The sequence below is a fragment of the Piliocolobus tephrosceles genome, chromosome Y, assembly GCF_002776525.5.
Source record: "Piliocolobus tephrosceles isolate RC106 chromosome Y, ASM277652v3, whole genome shotgun sequence".
NCBI lineage: Eukaryota > Metazoa > Chordata > Mammalia > Primates > Cercopithecidae > Piliocolobus > Piliocolobus tephrosceles.
The window spans coordinates 5,253,499-5,276,858 of record NC_045456.1 but is presented as its reverse complement, the minus strand read 5'-3'; the positions used below and the strand labels follow the sequence as shown (position 1 = coordinate 5,276,858).

The 23,360-nt window shown below is 44.0% G+C and overlaps 1 protein-coding gene across 10 annotated transcripts in view; it reads left to right on the top strand.

The window, feature by feature from the left end:
• RAI2 (retinoic acid induced 2) overlaps nucleotides 1-23,360 on the top strand; it is a 65,997-nt gene that overhangs the window by 26,393 nt on the left and 16,244 nt on the right. For 2 of the 10 annotated variants that reach the window (XM_023199017.1, XM_023199014.1), the window contains exon 2: nucleotides 1,102-1,295. The exons of 4 other annotated variants lie outside the window; for them this stretch is intronic. The gene's annotated coding sequence lies outside the window, so the exon portion shown is untranslated. Of the gene's footprint in view, nucleotides 1-1,098; nucleotides 1,296-9,834; nucleotides 9,978-23,360 lie in introns of all 10 variants that reach the window. 4 more of the 10 variants (XM_023199018.1, XM_023199021.1, XM_023199020.1 and 1 more) reach the window with 3 other exon arrangements.

The window sequence follows — 23,360 nt, the reverse complement described above, 5'->3', positions numbered from 1 at the left end:
GTGGTTGAGTATGTGAGTGTGCCGTGTATATGATGTGTGATGTGTGCAGTCCTATGTGTGTGACTGTGTTGGGTGTGTTGCAGCAGCAGTGTGGGATGTGAGTGCATGTGGTGTTGCGGGTGGCATGGGGCATGGAGTGTGTGTGGATGTGATTCAATGCATGAGGTGCTGTGTTTTGTATGTGTGCGTGCGTTTGAGGCGGTCCTGATTAAATTCCCCCAAACTATTCATGCTGCGCACCAAAGACCTCTGGGTTCATGTTGAGTTTTTCCTCCTGTCTTCTCTGTTTCCTGTGGCAAAAATGCCAACTTCACTAAGAGAACCCTCTCGAACATTTTCTCCCTAAGGAGACCAAGCTCTAGGGAAGGGCTTAAGTTTCCACTGGTCACAGTTAGAGAAAGAGAGAGAGAGACAGTATTCTCTGGAGCTGTCTTATTTTATTTCACTGTTCTTTTAACTTATTGTTATATTAGTCTATCTTACCTTTTTATAGAGGTATATATGACACATACAGTAAAGTCACAGAGTACACAAATCTTACATGCTGATAGGTTTTAAGTGCATGTGTATTCACCCATATAATCATACCCCAGATCAAAATAGAATACAGTCCCAGCACCCAAAAGAGCTCCCTTGAGCCCCTTTCTAGTCAATATCTCCCACAGGCAAACACCATTCTTACTTTGGTATTGGTAGATTAGTTGTGTCTGCTCTAGAGTTTCATATGAACAGAATCATGCAGTATAGGTAGTCTTTTTGTCTGGCTGTTTTCACTTAGCATAATGCTTATGAGATTCATCCATGTTGTTGCTTGTATCACTAGTTCCTTCCTTTTTATTGCTGTGTAGCATCTTATTGTATGGATGTATTACAGTTTGTTTATCCATTCTCCTGCTGACGGACATCTGGGTGGTTTCCAGTTCAGGGCTATTGCAAATAAAGCTGCTACAAATATTCTTGAACATGTCTTTTTGTGGCCATATGTAGAGCTGTCTTAATGTTGCCTGTGATAGCATTTGACAAAGATAGAGCTTGCAAAAAATAACCCCCTGCCAAAAATCAAACAACAACAATAACAAAACCCCCAACTTACCCCAGCAGGCTTCCCAGGAAGAATGAAGCAGTCAACTTGCATAAGACCTGTCTTGACTTCTCTCCTTTGGGGAAAGAGGGCCACATTAAGAAGGGTGGCAGGCTTGCCTGGACACAGAATTCCACGGCCAAATAGACATCATTTCTGAGAACTTCAGTGTTTATGATCCAGGTTTCCCAGTGATTAAATTACTCCTTGGGAGGTAAGTTGGGATTTTTGGTAGGGCCACTGGCTGCTTCAGGATCTGCGAGCTGTGGTTTGGGCTCCAATGCCAAGATTTCCCATTAGAAGCCCTGTAAAGCTGGGTGCAGACAACTTCTAAAGGTACCCAATTTACTTTTAGGGAACTCAGACCTTGGTAAAATCCAGCCTGATGCCCATCCACAGGATGTCAGGAAGGATTTCAGAGAGTGAAGAAAGAGAAACAAACAGGCCTGCACCTGCACACTGGTGGGCTTTGGTCTTTTGGGTGTCTGCAGCAGCTCGCTCTTTGACCGATTATCTCTATAGTGGAAGCTATCTTGGCTGACCCATCTCCACCCATCTGTGTGCTTACTTCAAACCCCTGCAGTTCTCTGCTGCAAGACTTCAGTACTGGCCCTGGAAGCATGCTTAGTCCAGGCACAGGGCAAGCAAGAGGCTCTGGAACATATGCCACCAGGAGCAGCCCTCAACCGATGATGCAATGGAACTGGAAGACAGATGCCCCTGCTTTCTCTCCCTCAGTAGGGAGAAACCTGAGGTTAACTCCCAGTGGGACTGAGCCTCAGTTGCTCATAGCAGTCAGCTGCCTATTAACACATCCTGAATTGTTTGCCTTTCTTTCCTTTCTCACTTCTCTACTGCTCCATGGGTGCTGCCTGAGGTCCCCTTCTACATACACTATATGCACTCAGATCTTGGTCACAGGGTCTGCCTTTGGGAGAATCCAAATTTAACCATGCTCTTCCCCAAGGAAAAATGCTTTCTGGCACATACATTAATTTTGTCTGGGGATTTTGCAAATTCCATGACACTGTCTGCATCACCTGGTCTAGGGTTCAGCAAGGCCATCATCAGATATCTTTGCTGTGGAGAAGCTTGTGATCAGGGGCTGACTCAGTGGAGGACCATAATAAATACAGATGGCCCCCAACTTACGATAGTTCAACTTATAATTTGTTTTCACCTTTACAATGGTGCAAAAGTCATACTCATTCAGTAGAAATTGTACTTTGAGGCTGGGCACGGTGGCTCATGCCTGTAATCCCAGCACTTTGGGAGGCCGAGGCGGGCGGATCACGAGGTCAGGAAATTGAGACCATCCTGGCTAACATGGTGAAACCCTGTCTGTACTAAAAATACAAAAATAAATTAGCCTGGCATGGTGGGGGGCGCCCGTAGTCCCAGCTACTCAGGAGGTTGAGGCAGGAGAATGGCGTGAACCCCGGAGGTGGAGCTTGCAGTGAGCTGAGATCGTGCCACTGCACTCCAGCCTGGGCAACAGAGCGAGACTCCATCTCAAAAAAAAAAAAAAAAAGAAAGAAAGAAATTGTACTTCGAATACCTGTATAGCCATTCTGTTTTTCACTTTTAGTACAGTATTCAATAAATTACTGAGATAGTCAACACTGTATTATAAAATATGCTTGCTGTTAGATTTTTTTACCCAACAATAGGATAATATAAGTGTTCGGAGCTTACATTAAAGTTGACTAGGCTAAGCTATGATTTTGGTAGGTTAGGTGTATGAAATGCATTTTTGACTACAATATTTTCAACTTATGACGGACATAAACCTATCGTAAGTCAAGGAGCATCTGTAGTACTTAATTTTTAAGCTACAATGAAGGCAGACAGCTTGATCCCATTGCTCCCTGTCCTTGTCACTCCCAGTGCTGTCTGTGCATGATAGACATGTAACTCCAAAAATATGTGAGGAAATGGAATCATTTAAGACATGGGGATTGCAGGGGTGGGAGTTGAGGGGTGGGCATTGTTACTTAAGGGAATTCTCAACAGCTCTGTATCTCTGAGGAAAATGGCTTATCATAAAATACAGTGTGAAAAGGAAAAGACGAAAATTGTATCTCTGCCATGATAGGTTGTTTCCTATAAAAAACAAAGCAATAAAGTCAAATAGTTTTGATTTGTTGGCAGCATAAGACTCCTGAATGAATTTTTCCATTTTTTCTAAATTTTCCAAAATTCAGTTGTAATGTAAGCATGAGCATTTTAAAAATAATTCCAAGATGAATCTTTTTAGGTAGAAAAATCATACTGCACGAGGCAGTTTGTCCAGTTTCTTTTTCATCTTTTCTTGGAGGGGTATTTTTCCACATAAGAAAGGGAACAGAGGAAGGAGGTGAGGCTTCGGGCAGTGGGATATAATTAGCTATAACGTTTGATGATTTGAGTTTGAGTTTGTGGTTCTGGGAGGATAAACACATGGACCTATCTCAGTGGGGCTGGGGTGATCTGGAGGCCTACAGCATTTAAAGAGGGCAAGACATCAAATTGCAGATACAGATCTTGGTTCATCTGTGTGGAGGGCACAGCTGGAAAAGGAAGGGCTGGGGAGCGGGGAATATGAAGGCACAGATAAACTCGGGCTATCCAAGAGTTGGGGATGGTAGAGGAAGGATTGTGGTTTTGGTTTTGAAGGACTCCCTTTGGCCTGATGCCCCTCATTGCCTGGGGCAAATTTAGAAGCACACAAGCTGTTTAAGTTACATTCTAGTAACCTTTCCCCAGTGGCTGTGTTTGCCTGGTCTGATCCCACACTATGCTACACACATTTTCTAATCATTTTACTGTTTCATTGATTGCAGAATTAGAAGCATCCACTGTCTGGTAAAAGTAGGTCAGGGAAGTTCCTGACTTTGCTATGTTACTAATAGATTTCTGAATGGTAGCGTATGGGCGCCTTAATGTGACATTTGAGCAGAAGAACAATGGTGATCACTCACTGACGATTTTGTGCTTGAATCATTCTTTTCTCCAACATGAACACGTGTTGGGGAGATCTCTGAGATTACAGGTGCTGGTGAAGAGTAAATGAGGCACTGATATATTCATTTGAAAGCAAATCAGTGCTTTTATCTGGGCCTGATCTCTCCAGGCCTCCCTCTTCTTGTGGCTCTCTGCCATTTGCCTTTCTCATCACAACTCTCCTCCCTGAGCCACCACCATAAAAACCTTTTCTGTGACGCCTGCCATATGAAATAGTGTTACATATGCAACCTCTTTCCATCAACCCACCACCTTCCCCTCCTGTAAGCTACCTTGGAATCCCGTCTCTCTTACCTTACCCTGTCTTCTCCTCAACCTCCTTTTTTCTCCTCTTGGTGTTTTATTCTCTTCCCATATGAACCCAGCTTAAGGATACTGTGGGCCTCACAGAACCCATAGAAAATGAAACTGCATTGCCTTATAATCAGCGAGGAAGCCCTTAGGTTGTCCCCAGGAAAAAAGTAAAGCCAGTCAAATTATAAAGACCTAGACACTGTCAAATTCACCACATGGGCATTGCTATTGTCAAGTAATGATTTAGATAGGCACGCTGTGGGTATCTCGCTTGCTCTCTTCTTTAAAAAAACATACGAACCATTTTTGCTTAAACTACTTCTTGCTTCTAGCTCCAGACAATGGTGATCATAATTATGTCCGACCAAAACATATTGCTTGTGTGTGTTCATGTTTAATTTGAAAAATGACAACAGTGATTTCTTTGAAGTCTCATACTCACCCAGAGCTACCCTGCCAGTGGGTGTTCTAGTATCCAGAATTTCTTAGAGGAGGAGGAAGAATAAATAACCATAAAGTGATGTAATAAAATCTTTTTGAATAACAACCAGGTAGTAAATTAACATATACACGACCTTTGAAATTATTATGTACGGAGAAGTTGAATCCAGCAAACAGCTGGCTGGGTGCCTGCCTTTGACTAATAGGCTGAGAGATACAGCTGCTAGAAAGAGATTTGAGAGTAAGTCCTAAATGCAGAAATTTGTCTTTTATTAAAAAAAAAAAATCAGCTTCGTCATTTGACAAATTCTAATTTCATTGGGATTGACAGCATTGCCTTTGTCGAGCACACATTTAACAAATGAGATTGAACAACCACCCCACTCAGTTTTATCTAATTTAATTTGACAGCCAAAGCAGGTAGGTAGAATAATGTACTTACAGAGGAGGTAAGAATGTTTTCCCCAGGGTTAAATGACATGCCTGACATGGCTTGCTGGATCAAGCTCAAAGCAAGTATCTCCTCCATTGCTTTTGTATTTTTGTTTTACTTTTTAAATTGAGGTATAAAGTAAGTAAAGTGAGTTCATCTTAAGTGTACAAGTTAATAAATTTTTGCCTATGTGTACGTTCATATAACCACCACCCAAATCAAGACATTTCTGCCCCTGCAAAACATTTACTTCCCAATCATTATTTTTCTCTTTCTCTGGCTCAAGGTAACCACTACTCTGACTTCTAATGGCAAAGATCAGTTTTGTTTGCTTTTGAACTTCAGTTTTGTTTTATCTCTGAGACAGAGTCTCACTCTGTCACCCAGGCTGGAGTGCAGTGGCACGATCTCAGCTCACTGCAACCTTCACGTCCCGGGTTCAAGTGATTCTCCTGCCTCAGCCTCCTGAGTAGCTGGGATTACAGGCGTGTACCACCACAGCTGGCTAATTTTTGTATTTTTAGTAAAGACAGGGTTTCACCACATTGGCCAGGCTGGTCTCGAACTCCTGGTCTCAAGTGATCTGTCCGCCTCAGCCTCCCATAGTGCTGAGATTACCGGCGTGAGCCACCATGCCCAGCCTGAAATTCATAGGAAGCGTATCAGACAGTATGTACTTCTCTGTCTGGTTTCTTTTATGCAGTGTAAATATTCAAGATTCATCCATGTTGTTGCATTGTATCAGTAATTCATTCTGTTATTGCTCTGTAATATTCCATTATATGAATACAGGACTGTTTATGTATTATTGATGGACATTTGGGTTGTTTTTGGCTTTTCCCTTGCCTTCAGTTTTAACTTATGTTTTCTGGATAGTCTATAGAAGGGCATCCTAGATGTAAGCAAGAATGATGTGCCCATGGGTGAACTTGTTTCAAACTGGTGGCAAAATCCACTCACCACTGCATAAACAAGCATTCTGAATCCTGAGTGGCAAGACTGTCTTGGGTTATCTTTCCCTTAAGATTCAAGTGAGCTTCATGTTCCCTTATCACATCCCCAGCATAATTGTGGTGCAAAGAGGGACCTCAGCACCTAGCCTCCATTAATCCTAATATGGGAGAAAAGAAGGTGAGCTTTAGAAATTGACAGGCAGGGGGACCTGGGATGGGTTTGCAGGTGGCCAGGAAAGGAGAGCAGCAGTTTTTCATCTGGAGTGCACAGATATCTGGCATCATGCCCACCTTTGGGTAGACTCGGGGACACAGCTTAAATTTGGGCATCTCTCGTGATCATTCTGACACCTGCCCATTTTCTGAATCTGGGAAATAAAGAAACCATTATTGCCTCTCATAAGGAAACTGACCAGGCAGTGTGGCTAAGGTAGTCATTTGTCATTGGGCAGAAACTGGGCACAAAGGGATGTCACCTTAGAAGGCTGCCCCCTCCCTCCAGCTGATGGGTGAGGCGAGCAGCTGTATGTACAGGTGCGACAGGGTTGGGAACTCCTGGGAGGCGAGGGCGGGTCTGCAACCTGGATCTGGTGGTGCAGAAATGAAAAGAGATCAGTTGTTTAAACCTTCCCGCTTTGCCTGGGACTGTCCTGGTTTAAGTGCTGAAAGTGCCAGGGCCTGGAAAGCCCCTCAGTCCTGGGCAAACCAGGACAATTGGTCACCCTACAAGAGGGAGCCCTTTTCACTCTGTTATCAGTGCATTTCAGTTAACAAATATTATTAACCTTCTATTACAGACCATGCACCTTGCAAGGTTTGGGGGATAGATTGGTAACGACAAGGCAGTGGTGATCTCTGCCCCTCCTTCTGGAGTACTTCGGTATGACAAGAAAGGTAGGATTTAAACAAGTGATTACAACACAGTGCAATGCTTACTTTGACTAGAGATAATAAGGCAATGAGTACTCTAATTGGGAAAATTCTGGAAGCTCTGGAAGCAGGTGGGAAAGACAATCCACTACCAGTTCATTATTTCCTTAGCATATCCACAAAGTTCTAGGGCGGCTCAGAAAAGCCATTTGCAGCAAACTCTGATGCACTCATAACAGCTATCAACAAAGAGGGTGGAGGATGATAAGGAAATAGACAGATTTAGGTCTATTGATGTAATCCCTTTTTGCTGCTTACATTCCCAACACGTAACCACATTTCTTCTCCCACTCTGAGAGTCCTTATTGGGTGGTGCAAAACATTCAGTGTGTAGTGAACGGGAGTCCTTGGCATTGTCTGTGCCCATAAATTCAGAGTGACAAGCATGCCTTGGAAAACCTTCTTCAAGTTTTCAGATCACATAGATAAAATGGGGAGAAGGGTGAAGATGATGTTCTGGGGTTTATAATTCAGTATATTTGTAAACAGGGCTCCAGGGTGGGAAACTTAGTGCCAGATTTTCTGTGTGTTGTTTTACAACAGAACAGCATGTACTTGTAAGTGTCTAAAACTAATGGACATGTACTCTTGCCTAAGAGGCCCAGTTTTTCTTTCTTTTTTTTTTTTTTTTAAGCTTTTTAATGTACTAGAAATATATGGCAGTTGTTGTAAGAGCTGAAAGGCCAGCCCAATGCAGGTTGACAGATGTCCATATATCCTTAGTACATGTAAACAATACCTCCTGAATATTTTACTTTCTACCAGCTATCACACAGATCCAATAAAACAAAACAAATCTCCCAAAACTGAAGCCCTTATCTTCATGGAAAAGTCCAAACATTTAATCCAGTATCAGAGACATGGCAAAACAAGATGGGTCTCGAATTTTAGAGTCCCCTTCTTGCCTTCCTTAGTCCAGAGGATGCCAGTGATGTTTGTGTAAGGTATGTCCTTTTATGGATGTTTGTAGAAAAGATGAGGATGGATGGTTTTTCTAGAGGGTAGTTCTCATTGTTTTCATCATGTGTTAGAAACAGCACAGATACATTGGGTCAGTTTCTTTTTCTTCTTTCTCTACCTTTATCATCATTCAATTAAAACAAAGATCCTCACAGACTATTATTTTTCTATCATATGGGAAGCAATGCCCAACTGACCTGTTCTGAGTACTGACCCTTTGGAGGTTTCCAACTATCATGCAGCTTTTTCTAGCCTTGCTTGTGACAAGTTGAGGAGGTATAACACCCCCTCCACACACACACCCCAGATGACCTCCGAGCTTTCCTTTGCAAGGAAGCAATAATGGAGACTTATCCATGAGGGATGAAGCGCCTCTTCCCTTCACAGTTTGACCATGCCTTCCTTTGTAGCTTGTTCAGCTCAGCTTGTCCTGATTTATGATTTTTTGCCATCTGGTTTATTTCTCTTGTTTTGTATTGTTTTAAGTGTGCTCCAGGCCATCTTTAACTGAGTCTTAAAAAAAATTAAACAAAAAGTATAGGAGTGTCATTTGAAGGTTAGGGATGAAAGAGAAGTTTAAAATGGGACTCTGATCTTCCCTGCAAAGTCCAGTAGCTAAAAATAAAGCTCCTTTTACTTTGTTGATTATGTAATAGAACATGTTCTCAGATGTGAATGCTATGGAATGTCGCAGTTGTTCAGAGAATACTTGTTTGGGTTTTCCTAAATGGAGGTGCAAGAGTTCTCTCAAATAATTGAATTCATTTAGTTAGCTGTTGAGGACCTACTGTGTGCAAGCCACTTTGCTAGACACTATTGTGGACCACTTTGTGATGTTGATGAGCTATATATAACCAGAGGCAGTGCTTGCCTTTCCTTTGGTCTAACCTCAGTGTTCATTCTATTACACCATATAACTCTTTCTAAAGAGAAAATGGTGTGCGAGGAAAATGGAGAGGGAGTTCTTTTGTAAAAGGAAAGGATAGAATTGGGCAAGGGCAGTGTTTGTTTGAAAAGGGGAAGGTTCTGTCTGAGTACTGGGTGCTGTCTGTGTTCTGGGAAGCCATGAAATATCAGTGACCTGGATAACTATGTTTAAACCATGTTCTTATTAAAACCAGCAGTCCTGGCTTATCCAGACAAAGAAATTCTGAAAGAATTTTGGAAATATATTCACAAGAGTGGAATTCATAAATGGAACTGTACAGCCATCAGCTGCACTGTTTAGACATAAAGTTGGATGAGCAAAGGGGGAATTTTACAAGTATGGATTCAAAGCTTTTAAATGAACTTGCCTAATTGGTAGTAGTGATGTAGAGCATCTTGCTGGAAGGAAAACAAATCTCATATCTAAAAATGTTCTCTTAGATGTGAAAGCAAATGCAGCCTCAAACAATGCTTGCGAAACATCTTGGTTAAGGATTTTGGAAGAGATTTAAGGATCATGGGTTGTTGCCTGGCACTTGGTGAACTGCTCGACACAATTTAGAAACCCTGTCAAGAGGTTCCTAAATCCAGCTGACCTTAGAATCACCTGGGGAGAGTTTGGAACTTGTACATTTCTGGACCCCATTAGATGCATGAGATTGGGCTCTTGGGAGTCAGATGGAGAATCTTTGCGCTCAGAGGGATCCCCAGGTGATTTTGATCATTAGCCCTGTTTTGAGAACTGCTAGCCTAATCCATTTCTCTGGACAGCATCCTATCCACACCGTTACAGACCTTTTTTTCCCATATAGATGGCCATGAAATCACATCTCAGCACATGCCTTTGACTCTGGATTGCACATGTGTTCATTAGCTGAAGCTCAATTTTAAAATCCAATCAACTCTATGATTCCTTGAAATGACTGCAAATGAAGTCACATCCAGTGCTCCTTAGGTTTATTTTTGTTCATTATTATTCTACTGAGTGCTCAGGACATCTGACTGCTCCCGAGTTGGTGAGCTAGAGGCATAAATAGCTTTTGGATCCCTCAGGTGTCGAGATGGTTAAAAGGATAAATGGTGATAAGTGAATAAAAGGATGAACATTGGCAAGTGAATGAACAAACATTTGATAAGGCTCTACTCTAAGCCACATGCAGTGTGAGGCCCTTGAGGGCCTCCTCCACCAACCCTCCCAGTATCTTTATGGGGGTGTCTCAAACCCCGTTTTACACATGGGAAAAGTGGAGTGATAATCCCAGGCCACAGAGCTCAGGTACAGAGCCAGCAATCAAACCTGGGCCTTCTGGGTTTACCATACCACGTAGTTCCCCCACTCTCTTCCATCCTAAATCTGATCCTGAGTTTTCTTCATTTTATCATCCATAAAGAGCACTCTAAATTATCTTGTGCTCTGCCCTGGGGTCTAGCTCATCAAGGTCCATTTACTTCTCCAGAGATCCCCGTAATCTATTTGGAGGAGTAGCACAGTTCTACTCTGATTTGGCATGTTTGAGAGGAATCAAAGGTAGGGACATTCATTTTTGAATTATACATAGGTTTCCCTTCATCTCTAGAATGTAATTAGGCAAAAGGGCTCGAGGAATACCAAATGCCAAGCCAAGAGCATTAAGAAGCTGCCAAAGGAAGTGGGTATTAGCAACCTCTGCTATGTGCCATGAGGGCCAGGGCTGTTCTTAGCTTCTCGGCAGGAGAGAGAGGCTGTGGTTCCAGGAATTAGGAGAGAGAGGGAGGCAAGCAGGCAGGTCTTGCCTCTTCCCCGCAGATTTTGTAGTGGTGCAGCTGGCATTTCTTGGTGATTCACAGATGGACCTGCCTTTGATGGCCTTACCACCTTTCTTATTGATTTTCTAAAAGGTAGTCTCTGGACCAAGACCAGGGCGACCCACCCATAGCACTACTACCATTTGGGACCAGATTATTTTGTGCTGTGGGGGGCTGTCCCATGACTTGTAGAATGTTTAGCAGCATCCATGACTTCTACTCACTCAGTACCAGTAGAACCTCCCCACTTCCCACAAGTTAGGGACAATCAAAAATGTCCCTAGACATTGCCAAATGTCCTCTTGGCAACAGGGACAGAATTGTACCAGGTTTAGAATTGCTGGCCTAGAACTACAGTAGAAACATGAAGGGATAAAGAGATCTCCTGCAGAGGTAGGGATACTGGGTTGGAAATGGACTCCCAAGCTTCAGCCTCCCCACCTTCCCTTAGCCTGCAGAAGTGACACCAAAAAGTGGTATATGAAGTATGTGAGACTTAACCCAGCGATCCCTTAAAGGGTAAGTACCCACTTGCCCCATTCACCCTTTTCCGATGCTGCCATCCCACCCACCTGTTCTTGATCCATGGTGCTGGTGCTGTGGCAGTAGACACTCTTGATAGCACGGGCTGGTGGTTAAGAGCATAGATTCTGGAGCCAAGGCTACAGTAAGTTCACGTTCCAGCTCTCAACTGAGTAGCAAGTTCCCTATTCTTTTCTTGCCTCAGTTTCTGCATCTTTAAAGTAGTAATAATAAAAGCATCTCTTTTTTAGGGGTGTTTGTGAGGCTTGAATATTGTAAACATTTAGAAAAGTACCTGGCATGTAGTAAGCACTGTGTATAAAAGTGTATTGTAAATAAAACATAATTAGTATGGATGAAGAAGGTCTGTTAAATACAGCCACTCAACAAATGTTTATTGGTTGTTGAACAAGGCCCACCCCTACCTTCCTGGAACTCAGAGTTTGGTTATGGGCCAACAGTAATTTGGGTGGGGTTCTGAGCCATGATTCTGTATGGCCTGCAAGGGGATCACAGAGTTCACTCCCTCCCTCTCTGCACTAAGGGCTGCTGTAGAAGCAGAGCCCACCGCCCTGGCCATGCTCTCCTATGTAGTCTCAAAATCAAGTTCTCCATATCCCAGTGGGCAGGCCATCTGGCCTCAGCTCCCCAATGCAGTGCCTCTTACTCATGATAAGTTGAATGCTGCTTTACCCTACATCAACTGAACATTCCATGTGACAATGACTCAACTCTCTATATCTTCAGCTGTAGCCAAAATAAATGGAATCTATATATTAGTTTGTTTTCACATTGCTATAAAGAACTACTTGAGACTGGGTAATTTATAAAGGAAAGAGATTTAATTGACTCACAGTTCCACATGGCTGGGGAGGTCTCAGGAAACTTACAATCATGGTGGAAGGCAAAGGGGAAGCAAGGCACATCTCACATGGTGGCAGGAGAGAGAGAGCACGAGGTGGGGAGTGTCACACTTTTAAACCATCAGATCTCGTGAGAACTCACTCACTATCATGGGGGAAACCAGCCCCATGATCCAAGCACTTCCCACCAAGTCCCTCCCTTGACATGTGGGGATTACAATTCTAGATGAGATTTGGGTGGGGACACAGAGCCAAACCATATCAATTCACTATTCATTATTTAGTAGCACCTCTGTAATGAATTTGAGGTATATCAGTCTTTGGACACACTAGTTGGGAGCATTGTCCTCCCTCCTTCGCTCTCAGTCCCTCCCTCCCTTCCTTCCTCACTCCAAATAAATATTCACTGAACATTGTCTATGAACCAGGTATTATTCTGGGTGGTGGGTGAGGTCTCTGCTCCCAAAGAGTTAACATTCCAGGTGAAGTAGAAGAGACAGACTATAAACAGAAAACAGGAAAAAAAGATAGCTTGCAAATGTGATAGGTGCTGAAGGAAAGACACACAGAGACTGATATGAGAGAGGAAAACTGGGATGGAGGTGACTGTTCCAGATGGTCATAGAACCTTCTCTATCGAAGAAGGCTGTTTTGATTTGAGACTTAGCTGAGAAGGAACCAGCTGTGAGAAGGACATTCCAAGCTGAGGAAATGGCCAGTACAAAGGCCCTAAGGCAGGAAAGAGTTTGGTACCTTCTTGGAATGGGTTAAAGTGGGGCCAGATCAGATAGGGCTTTGTAGGGCTTAGCTTTTATTTTAAAGTACAATGAGATGCCTTGGAGAGTTTTATGCAGACAATTAAAACTATTTGATTTATGTTTTAAAAGAAGGAGGGAATAGTCAACTGTGTCAAACACTGCTGAGATGAGTAAGATGAGGGCGAAGAGAATCTCTCAGTGGATCTGGCCACATGGAGGTCAGTGTGACCTCTGTGGAGAAGTAGAGAGCAGCTGTTCTCTTTGCCTTTTGGTTTTAGAACATACGGTTTCACCAAGAAATAGGCACTTGCATTTGAAGGGATCAATAATTCAGTAACATTTCTTAATACTGCTTTGGTCAGTTTTCAGGGAATTACTTGGTTTTATTCTTTCTTCAGTAAGACTTAGTGTAATGGTCACAATGATGTTTGTAGTGGTGATGTCATCCTTGGTATCTAAGACATCACTACCTGCCCACCATCAACCCCCTTGGTGATTTCCCAGTATGGGACAGTACCAGCCAGTCACACATGTACAGCCCCTGGAACTCTGTGACATTGATGACCCATGTTCATTGCAGACTGGCTGGCTGAGGCCAGGGGCACCTGTGACTCAGGAGAACTACCTAGGCCCTTTATAAATGGGCGAGGCAGGGCACAGAGGGTTGACCTCGGCCTTCTCAGTGCCATGTTCTCATTGTTGTCCCCTGTGTGGCCTTTCACTTCCAAAGTCCATCCTGCCCTTTAACCTTGCCTGAACTTTTAAGTTCAAGAATGGTAGAAAATCCCTCAGAATAAATCCTTAAAGAGGCATTTGACAGAGCATATAGAAACTTACACTTGGTAAAAAGTGACTGTAGAAAAAATCTGTTTAGCACAAGCTTAAATATTACCGTGCTTTTTATGCGGTCTCCCGCAGCATTTTGGAACCGGGACATTTTTCCTGAGTGATCCTTTCCTTTGATTTCTTCCCCCCACTGCTTTGATTTTGTAACACAAGAATAATATTTTTTCTGGACCAAATTTCTTATAAGTGGTCTTGCCCAGGGAATGATGATTCTATTTTCTCTTAAGTACCAAGAAGTACATACACATACAAGCACATTTAATAGCTTCAGATGGGATGGTTTGACTTTCAAAGGCATATTTGCAAAATTCTGTTCCTGTTGATTCCAGCCCCTGATTCAAAGCCCCACCATCATAATGCTGTTGCAGACACAGCGGAGAAAGCCCTTCATCACCTGCACCGTAGATGCAGACTGCTCCTCCTGTCTTGAGGAGCAAGCTCTGGGTCTTGATGAATGGATTCTCTCTAATGTGTAATGCCTTCAAGATGGACTCAAAGGTAAATCCATCCCATTTCCAGAAAGGGAAGGTTCCTAACTTCCCCAAGTTAATAACCATCTGCAATGTTGCACAAGGCTTCAAATTGCTGACACCTTTGTTCATACCAGCTGGCAAGATTGGGTCACATCATTAACCACCCAGGGGCACGTTTTGCAGTTAACTCATCCTAGGAGGGCTACTCTGCTCAAAATCAGACATTGGACACTGCCTTACTGTGATTTTTTTTTAAAGGGCTGACTGACCCGCTGGCAGGACTTTCCTATCAGCTTTCTCCTACCTAGAAGAGTCTCTTTCATGCTTAGGCCACTGAATTCTGGAGTCTGCACTGAGTTCTTAACTGAAGGTCTGTGCAAATCCCAAATACTAATGAAAGAAAAAAGTATGGGCCTTGTCTGAGGATGCCCCTCTCTCGTCTCCCCATGGAAATGGGATTGCAAGAGCACCATTGCCCTAGAGTGTCCACTCTTCACTTCTGTAGCCCTTGGATCTCCCTTTAATCAGCACTGCAGGCACTTGGGAGAAAATCCAGCCAGGACCTGCACTTCCTTGAGGTGATTCCAAAAAGTAGATTTTCTAGGTCAGTGGATATGAATGATTTTAAATTGCCCTCCAGAAAGTTTTTAACCAATTTATTTCCTTATTTCTAGACATTTTCTATGGAGCTGTATTCATTTGTTCGTTCGTTCATTCATTCATTCATTCATTCATTCATCTATTCATTCACTTATTGATTCAGCACCAAAACTGTATACCAGGCACTGTGGACCTGTAAACAAATATTAATTGATTTCTGCCCTGGGTGGGGCTTGGTGGGTTTTCTCTTTGTCTCTTTGAAGAGAATTGAGATTGTGTCTGGGCCTCCTGAAGACTGGCCAGGATAAGCTATCCATTTACGTAGTGTTGAAAGGGGATCCAGACTTGGGAGGAGGGTTGCTCACCCCTGGATGCACATCAGAACCACCTGGGGAGCTCTAAACAAATCCTGAGGCCCAGGCCTGACCACGGATGATTTTTATTTCATTGGCCTTGGGTGTGGTCTGGGAATCTGGGTTGTTTGAACGAGATTCGATGGGTTCAGGGTGGTATGGCTGTAGACTTATCTGGGTCTTTCAAAGCTCCCTGATCAAGTCTCTTGTGCAGCCAGAGTTGATTGTCCCTCCACACCCTTTGTCCTAGAGAGTCTAGCCTGATGAAAATCCTGCATCAGGTCCCCACCACCTCTGCTCTTGACCTTACATTTGTCACTTTAGACTTGATGATAGTTACTGTTCCACCATACATCTTGCCTACTGTGGGCCATGAGAGGCCAGCACCATGCCAGGCTTATGTTTGAATAGACCTACCATTGCCGTGGAAAACCTGCTGGGAAGAAAAATCATCCCTCTTTTCATCTTATTTATTGTCTATTTATAGTTTCAAATATAATCCTTGTCTTATTTATTTAGGATTCCACAGTGAAGGTCATTTGGCTCCCTATCTTTTGTTACAATAACAATAGCTAACCCCTACTGAGTATTTACCATGTGCCAGGAACTGTTTCAAGTGTCTTGCACTTGAACTCACCTACCCTTCTTAACAACCCTGCAGCATATACACTGTCATCACTCCCATTTTACAGATGAGGAAACTGAGGCATAGAGAGGCTAAAGGAGTTGTCAGTGTTCACATAGCCAGTCAGTGGCTGAGTTGGGCATCTACATCTTATTTCATTTAAGTGAAGCCTCTTCTCTACAAATCAGAAGGACTTCTCTTGGATTTATTATGCCTTTGCGTTGTATTTTCTTTCTCAAAACAGAACTTCAGGGACGAGTGAGTGTACACCTATGAGATCTATCAGTATCCTTATGCTCTCACAGTGGCAGAGTGGCTTAGGACAGAGAGCTTAGGAAGAGAATCATTCAACCGCTTGAGTCTCTTTCATTGCATCCACTGGACCAAGTTGTCTTGATCTCATGGAGACATAAGTAACTAAAAGCAGGTGATTCTTACCTGTGCCAAGGGCAGGCAGGACCCTCTACAGTTAGCACTCTCATATCTGCATACTTTTAGAATTGTCCTCATAAGAAAAAGGAGAGACTGAGAAAAGCCTGGGCATGATTCAAAAACAGCCTGAATTCATCTGTCTTTGAAAATACCTAGAACTTCTCCTCTGCTCATTCTTCTGGGAGAAATCAGAGGCTCTCGGAAGTCAGTAATTGTGATCTCTTGAGTCACAATTTCTGCAGTTGTATCAAAGCCTAATGTGGGGATGCAAGATGGAAACAGCACATGGGGCTGTTGCCATAGACAAGGCAGAGAGTGGAGGGGCTGAAATCTCTTCCTGGAAGGAAAGGATTAGCTGCCCAAAGAAGAAAACAGATTTGAGAAATCCATTTACCCTGAAGGTTTAATAGGGAATGCAGGTCAGACTTACTCAAATGTCTTTAGTCATGCGTCTCTCTCCTGTTTTTATCTTGTACCCAGCTCAGAGTTTCAAAAGAGAGCGAGTAGGTGAACCCTTTAAACCTCTGACATTAATATTTACATCCACAATATTAGGAATAAGAATTCTTGTCATCTATTAAACTGAAGGGATGGTATTAAAATAAATGTAAAATTATTAATCATATATTTTTCAGTTATTAAGACAAACTCTTACTTGTGCTTATATGATCATAACACCCAACTCAGATTCTAAGAATGTCACTAGCATGTGTTTGGTTTTTCTCTTAAGAATTAATATTGCCTATGATAAGAAAATAATTTGGAAATATTCACATGGATTTTGACATGGCCCTAAGGAATTAGCCATTACAGAATTTCAGAATCCTAATTAGTCTCCAAATAATCTTTTGCATGGTAAAGAACTTCTGCTTGGAAGAACACTATTTCAATATACTGTTTGTCACTTCATTACCTGAAAGCTGCTTGGAGGCATTTTGTGGAATGAAAATCATTTGAGGGCCCAGAGGGTCAACACAAAGATGCACAGAGCCTTGAATTCTCACCATAACCCTGCCCCTACCTAGATGCGCGGCCTAGGCCAAGTCACCTTTCCTGAGCCTTTGTTTCCCCAGCTACAAAATGAGTTGTACTAAATAGTCTTTGTAAAAATGGAGATTAGAAAGCCATATGTCATCTATCCCCTGCCTTTCTTTCCTGCCACACTGAAATTTGTTAGCTCCTCTCCTTCTTCTCCCCTTTTCCCACCTCTCTGTCTCTCTCGCTGTCTCTCTCTCTCTCTCTTACACACACACACACACACACACGCACACACGTCTCCTTAGAGTCCTGGAATGCCATTATGCCATGATGCCATGGTGTCTCCCTTTCCTTTTTCAGATCTTTGCTCAAAAAGAGGCCTTCCCTGATCACCCTCTCCAAAGCAGACCTTTCCCCACACCCCGCTCCCTGTCACTCTCAATCCGCTTGCTGATTGACTGTCTTCTTAGTGCCTAGCACCATCAGAAAGTATAAGAAGACAACATGGTGCTGGCACAGGGGTGGACAAAGGGACTGATGAAATAGACTGAAAAGTGCAGCGACAGACCCACATGTTGTTGAGTCGGGGGACGGTTCACACGTTTATTTTATTATTTTAAATTGGATAATACTAAAAAGAAACAATTTTTAGAATAAAACCAAAAAAGTGGACTATGCATGGAACATTGTCATGATCCAAGGATAATGATTATGCAAATTTTGTACACTTCAGATCCAAAAATTAAAAAGCTACTTGGGAGGCTAAGGTGGGAGGATTTCTTGAGCCTAGGGGTTGGAGGATACAGTGAGCTATGATTGCGCCACTGCACTCCAGCCTGGGTGACAGAGTGAGACCCTGTCTCTAAATGTCTCTCTTTTTTTTTTTTTTTACAAAAGAATGCTGATTTGGCTGGAGAGGATTCCTTCTTCAGCTGAGAGGTTGGCATAGACAATCTGGAAAGACCATTGGAGCCCAAATATGATCCTGTGTTCAGCATTCACTAGGCTTCAGGCAATTTCTACTTTGCCAGTAGTAGGTGTCATTTTCCCCATTTTGCAGGCAAGGAAACTGCAGCTCAGAGAGGCCGAGTCACTTTCCCAAGGCCACACAGTTCATAAGAGGTCAGAACCAGTGTATATGTGCAGGCTTGACTCACAAGCTCATTCCTGTGCCATAGATCACAAGCTTCCGCTGGCTATTTGAAGGTATATGGGTGTGACTTTGGCCAGCCTCTTACTAGGGAAATAGAATATTCCTCTCCAGCATACAAAATAGGAGGCCTTTGCCTTTAAGGAACTTCTGACTTTCCACTCCAGTCAGCGCTTTTATGGGTGCCGCATCCCAGAGACCCACAGAGGAGGTCTCAGTAGCAGCACTTTGAAGTCTCTCCCACAGGGCCCCCTCAGTTGAGCACAATTGTTGTCCAAAGACCAACACATTTTGGCTCTTGCTTGCCTTAATACTCCCTCTCCGTTCCCAAATACAAAAACATTGGCATTTCTTGGAAAGTGGTTTTGGCTCAAAGCCTGCTATCTATCCCACACTCTCAAGCCAGCTTCCTCAGGGCCCCTGTTGCTTTATTTCATTGAGTGTTTGTGTTTGGGGGCTGACGTTGCTGCCTCCTTTGTAAGGGGCCTCCTGGCAGGTGCCCAAGGAAGTGTCCTCGCCCATTGGCTAACCAACAGTCTTCACTCCAGTTCCCTTCTCCACACTGGGCTCAGGAGTGGTGAAAACCCACAATGCACACATGCAGAACCACTGAGGGTTTTTCTCCTTTCTGTGGTTATTCAATAGTATTTTTAATGTCCCTTTTCTTGAATCAAGGGATAATTAACCTAAATTCATAAGTGGTCAGATGGATACATTTTGACAATTGTACGCACCTGTGTAACCACCTGAAAGAGGCTATAAAACAGTCTGTCACCCCAGAAAGGCCCTTCAGGCTCCTTTCCAATTCATTCCCTCTCCTCCCTCCCTGGAGCAACCACTTTCTGATTTCTAGCATTGTAAGTATTTTTGCCTGTTTTTCGACTTCGTGTCAATGAAATCTTACAGCAAGTACCCTTTTGTATCTGGCTTCCTTCCCTCAGCATGGTGGTTTTGAGATGCAATTGTGCCATTATCTGTAGCAGCAGTGCATTGCTTTCTATTGCTGAGTAGTATTCCACGGTTTGGGTATGGCATTTACCTGTTGACCAACATTTAGGTTGCTCCAGTTTGTGGTTCTCACGAATAGGACTGCAATGAACATCTGAGTACAAGTCTTTTATGAATATAGGTTTTCATTTCTTTTGGGAGAATACCCAGGAGTGGAATGGCTGACAACAGGGCAGGTGGTTACTGAACCTTTCTAGAAGGTGCAAGACAGTTCTCCAAAGTGGTGGTGCCATTGACCAGTGGTGGACAGTTGTTTCACTTGCACCATAGCCTCACCAACTTTTGGTGTTTCTAGTCTTTTAAAATTTTAGCTATTGTAATGGATGAGATATGGTTGCTTAGTTGTTTTTTTAGGACATTTTAAAGAATTTTCCAGCATGTCAGTCAATGCCAGCTCAGATACTGAAAAGGTCTCGTAGGAGGGAAACCAGGTGTTAAATGTTTACAGACAGGAGGTTTCTACTAATCATCCCTGTCCCTAAAGCAGAGTCTTTCCACCCCTGAGGGCTGTCTGTGGGCTGCCTCAGGGCAAGCTCAAGGCCAAAGCCTTAGAGCGGGGAACTAGGGAAGGGGAAGGAGGCCAGCAAGAGAGTCAGAGTGGAGAAGAGGAGGGCCCCTGTGCAGGGAACACTCTGAATCACACTGTGACAGCCACAGGGCAAGTCTCAGGGCAAATGGTGTGGCATGCCACACAGATACTGATCATCTAACATGTAAGCAGCCGGCAGGCACAGAACAGCTCATGAGCCTGCTCAGGGAGTCCCAGCCGGCTTGTGCTCTCAGCTGCTCCGACCATTCAAGGCAGATATGACAACATTTCTGAGGCAGAATTTTGTTACCGTCTATTTGGCATAGGCAACTGGAAATCCTCCAAAATCCAGTTGCCAGGCATGGAACCAGTTAGGTGGCAAGCATTGGAACCACTGGGAGCCATCCCTGGGACTGCCAGCTATGGGGTTTCCGGGATTCTCCAACCCTGTCCTCACAAGGGTGGAGCCTGCCTCTAAAATATTTCAGCCAATCCATATATCTTGAAATTGAGTACTATGAATTTTACCCTTTTTAAAAATAGCCATCATGCTAAAGAGCAAGCCATCAATTTCACCACATAAAACACACACACACACACACACATTTCTAGCATTCCTGGTGCTTGAGTATTGATGGAAATGAAGAGATAACTGGAACTCCAGTAGCAGCCTCAGGATGGGAGCTTCCAGATTAGAACTTGAGCTTCCCCTCCATGGGGTGTGCACTTGTTAGCAGAATGGTGGCTAACTGGGTTAGGGCTTCACCTAAGTCAGACAGAAAATGTCCCACTATAGGTGCTGGTGTATTTTAAGTTACAGGCACCATAGCCCTGAGTCATGTATCTCTGGAGCCAGAGAGCTTAAGCCCAGGGAGAATTTTATCAACCTTGGTTTAGGGGGTGGGAGGCTGGGTTCAAGTCAGCTCTGACATTTATTGCAGGGCTTGAGGTGGGTCTGGGGTTCTTGATGTATAAAATAGGGGCAATCTCTGCTTACCTCCTCAGGTGGTTGTGAAGGTTACAGAAGATACTTGGATTGGCCCTTTGCACACAAGAGCCCCCACGGTGTCAGTTTGGTCACTCCAATATGGCAAGGACCCAGTGTCTTTAGAACCAGCATTTTGGGAGAAGAACCCAATAAGAGGGCAATAATGTTGGACACAGGCAAGGGCTTGCTAGGGGTGGAACATCAGCAGTCAGTGGAGGAGGAGGATGCTTTTGAATGGGCAGCCTTTGCCTAGAAAATAAATTATATAGGGCACCAAGGGAGAAAGCTGGCCCTAGATCCTTGAGCCATAGATGCTAACTCCCCTAAAGGACTATCTGCAGGGACCTTTCCTATAGAGAAGCCAGTGTGGAGAGAGGGTAGAAATCCAGGCCTCCCTGCTCTGCAAACCAGCAAACCATCAAAGGGTACAATGAGAGAAGGGGGTTTCAGTCCTAGCAGATTCCTCTGGCAAGAAGCCAGGTGTGCCAACTTCCCAGGTATGTTTGCCTGTGTTGTGCCAGGGACCTGCTGCTTCTCCCTGCCACAGCCCCCACCTTCTCACATGGGTGAGGGCCACCTGAGCAGCTGTGGGGCTCCAGGGAATGAAGCTGCTGAAAATTCTGCCTTTTCCTTCTCCCTGGAGGCAGCTCCCTTATCCTTGCCAACTCTGTGATTGCCAATGAAACAGACTCTTTCAGTGGATATTTATGCAGTTACAGAGTACAGGATGGTCCTGACCCCATGTAAATACACTGATTCAAGTCAGGAAGAGCAGCCAAGGGTGCTCGGTGAATTTGCTGCAGAAAAGCTAGCACGTGGAAGCTTGGAATTGGGCTGTGAGTACTTGGGCTGCTTCTAAGGTTCTGGTTTCAAAGTCACTGGTATGAAAGCCAGTGGGTTATGGGGTGCTCTGAGCTTGGTGGAAGTAATAGAGTAGGAGCTCCCAACAGGCAGAGACAAGCCTGCCTGCCCCCAGCACTGTGCACAGGGTGGGTCCCAGGAAGCTCTGTGTTACTTAAGATAATGCTAGCTTTGCTTACCGACACATTGAAAGAGTACCATGGCTCAAACACAATAGAAGTCAATTTCTCACTCACTTAAAGCCCCAAATGGATTATCGTGATGGCAGGTAGCCCTTTCCCCTCCAAGCCATGATTTAGGCATGCAGTCCCTTCCGTCTTGTGGCTCCACTATCTTCAACAGGGCGCTTCTAAAAGGTCCTTTTGCATCAAGCTGAGGGGAAGGGGAAAAGGGTTGGAGCATCACATATGGAAGGAAGCTTTGTAGGAGGTAGGCCTGGAAGTGGTGCCCCTCACTTTCAACTCACATTCCCTTTGCTAGAACTCAGGCACATGGCCACATCCAACTGCAAGGGAGGCTGGGAAATGTAGTCCAGGAAGAAGAGGAGGTGGGTTTGGTGAAGAGCTGGCCAGTCAGTCACAGATGAAATATTTCTGGGAAGCATGCGAATGAACCACTGCCTGGGATGCAAGCTGGACCAGAGGTATGGGAAGTGAGAATTGAGCTCCAAAAACAAAAGGGAGCACCTATTTCAAGCTGTGTCCTTCATGGGCCAATAGTCACTAGCTGCAGTGTTAATGGTGGAGAGGGAAGTCCAAGCAGGGCTGGGCCAAGACAGCAAAGCTAGGCAGACCTGCCTGAGGTGCAGATGTAGGCTGAGAAATCCTAGGTTCTGGTCAGAGACCGAAGACATCTCCACTTCTTCCTTCCTGCCTTTCTCTACTCTCACCTGCTCTCTGCACACTACCAGGAACCTTTGCTCTCTCTCTCCCCCACTCTCCCAGAAGTGCCTTCCCTGCAGTGAATGTTGTGCATGTTCTAGAAAGCTCTGACCCTCCCTCCCATCAAAACAACCATTCGCTGGGGATTCACAGCTCAGTTCCTGGGGGTGGGGAGTTGGCGGGGTGGAAAGCAACAATCCAATAAACCCAGTCACACCAAGGTGGTACCAGTCTGCTGGGAATGCTGAGAAACTGAGATGAGAAAATAAATGTGAAATACCTAGTGGGATGCATGGTAAATGCTTATTAAATGGTTTATTATTATCAACTTGTCACTGTGTGTGTGAGAGGGAGTAAGTGGGGGAGGGGAGAAAGGAAGGAAGGAAGGAAGGAAGGAAAAGAAAGAGAGAAAGAAAGAGAGAGAGAAAGAGAGAAAGAGAGAGAAAGAAAAGAGGAGGAGGAGCTAGCAAAGCCCTGCAAATTAAATCGTTTTATGTTTTCCTCCCAACCTAATGGTTTCACTGGTGAATTGATGGCTTCCTGCTCATCAGAGCCTGAGAGAACATCAAGACTGTGTCGCTTGAGTTGTCAGTCCTTTAGGGCACAAGGTTAATTGATGGGTGATTTTGAACACTCTTTAAAAGAGCTACTAGGTTGGTGCAAAAGTAATTGCGGTTTTTACCATT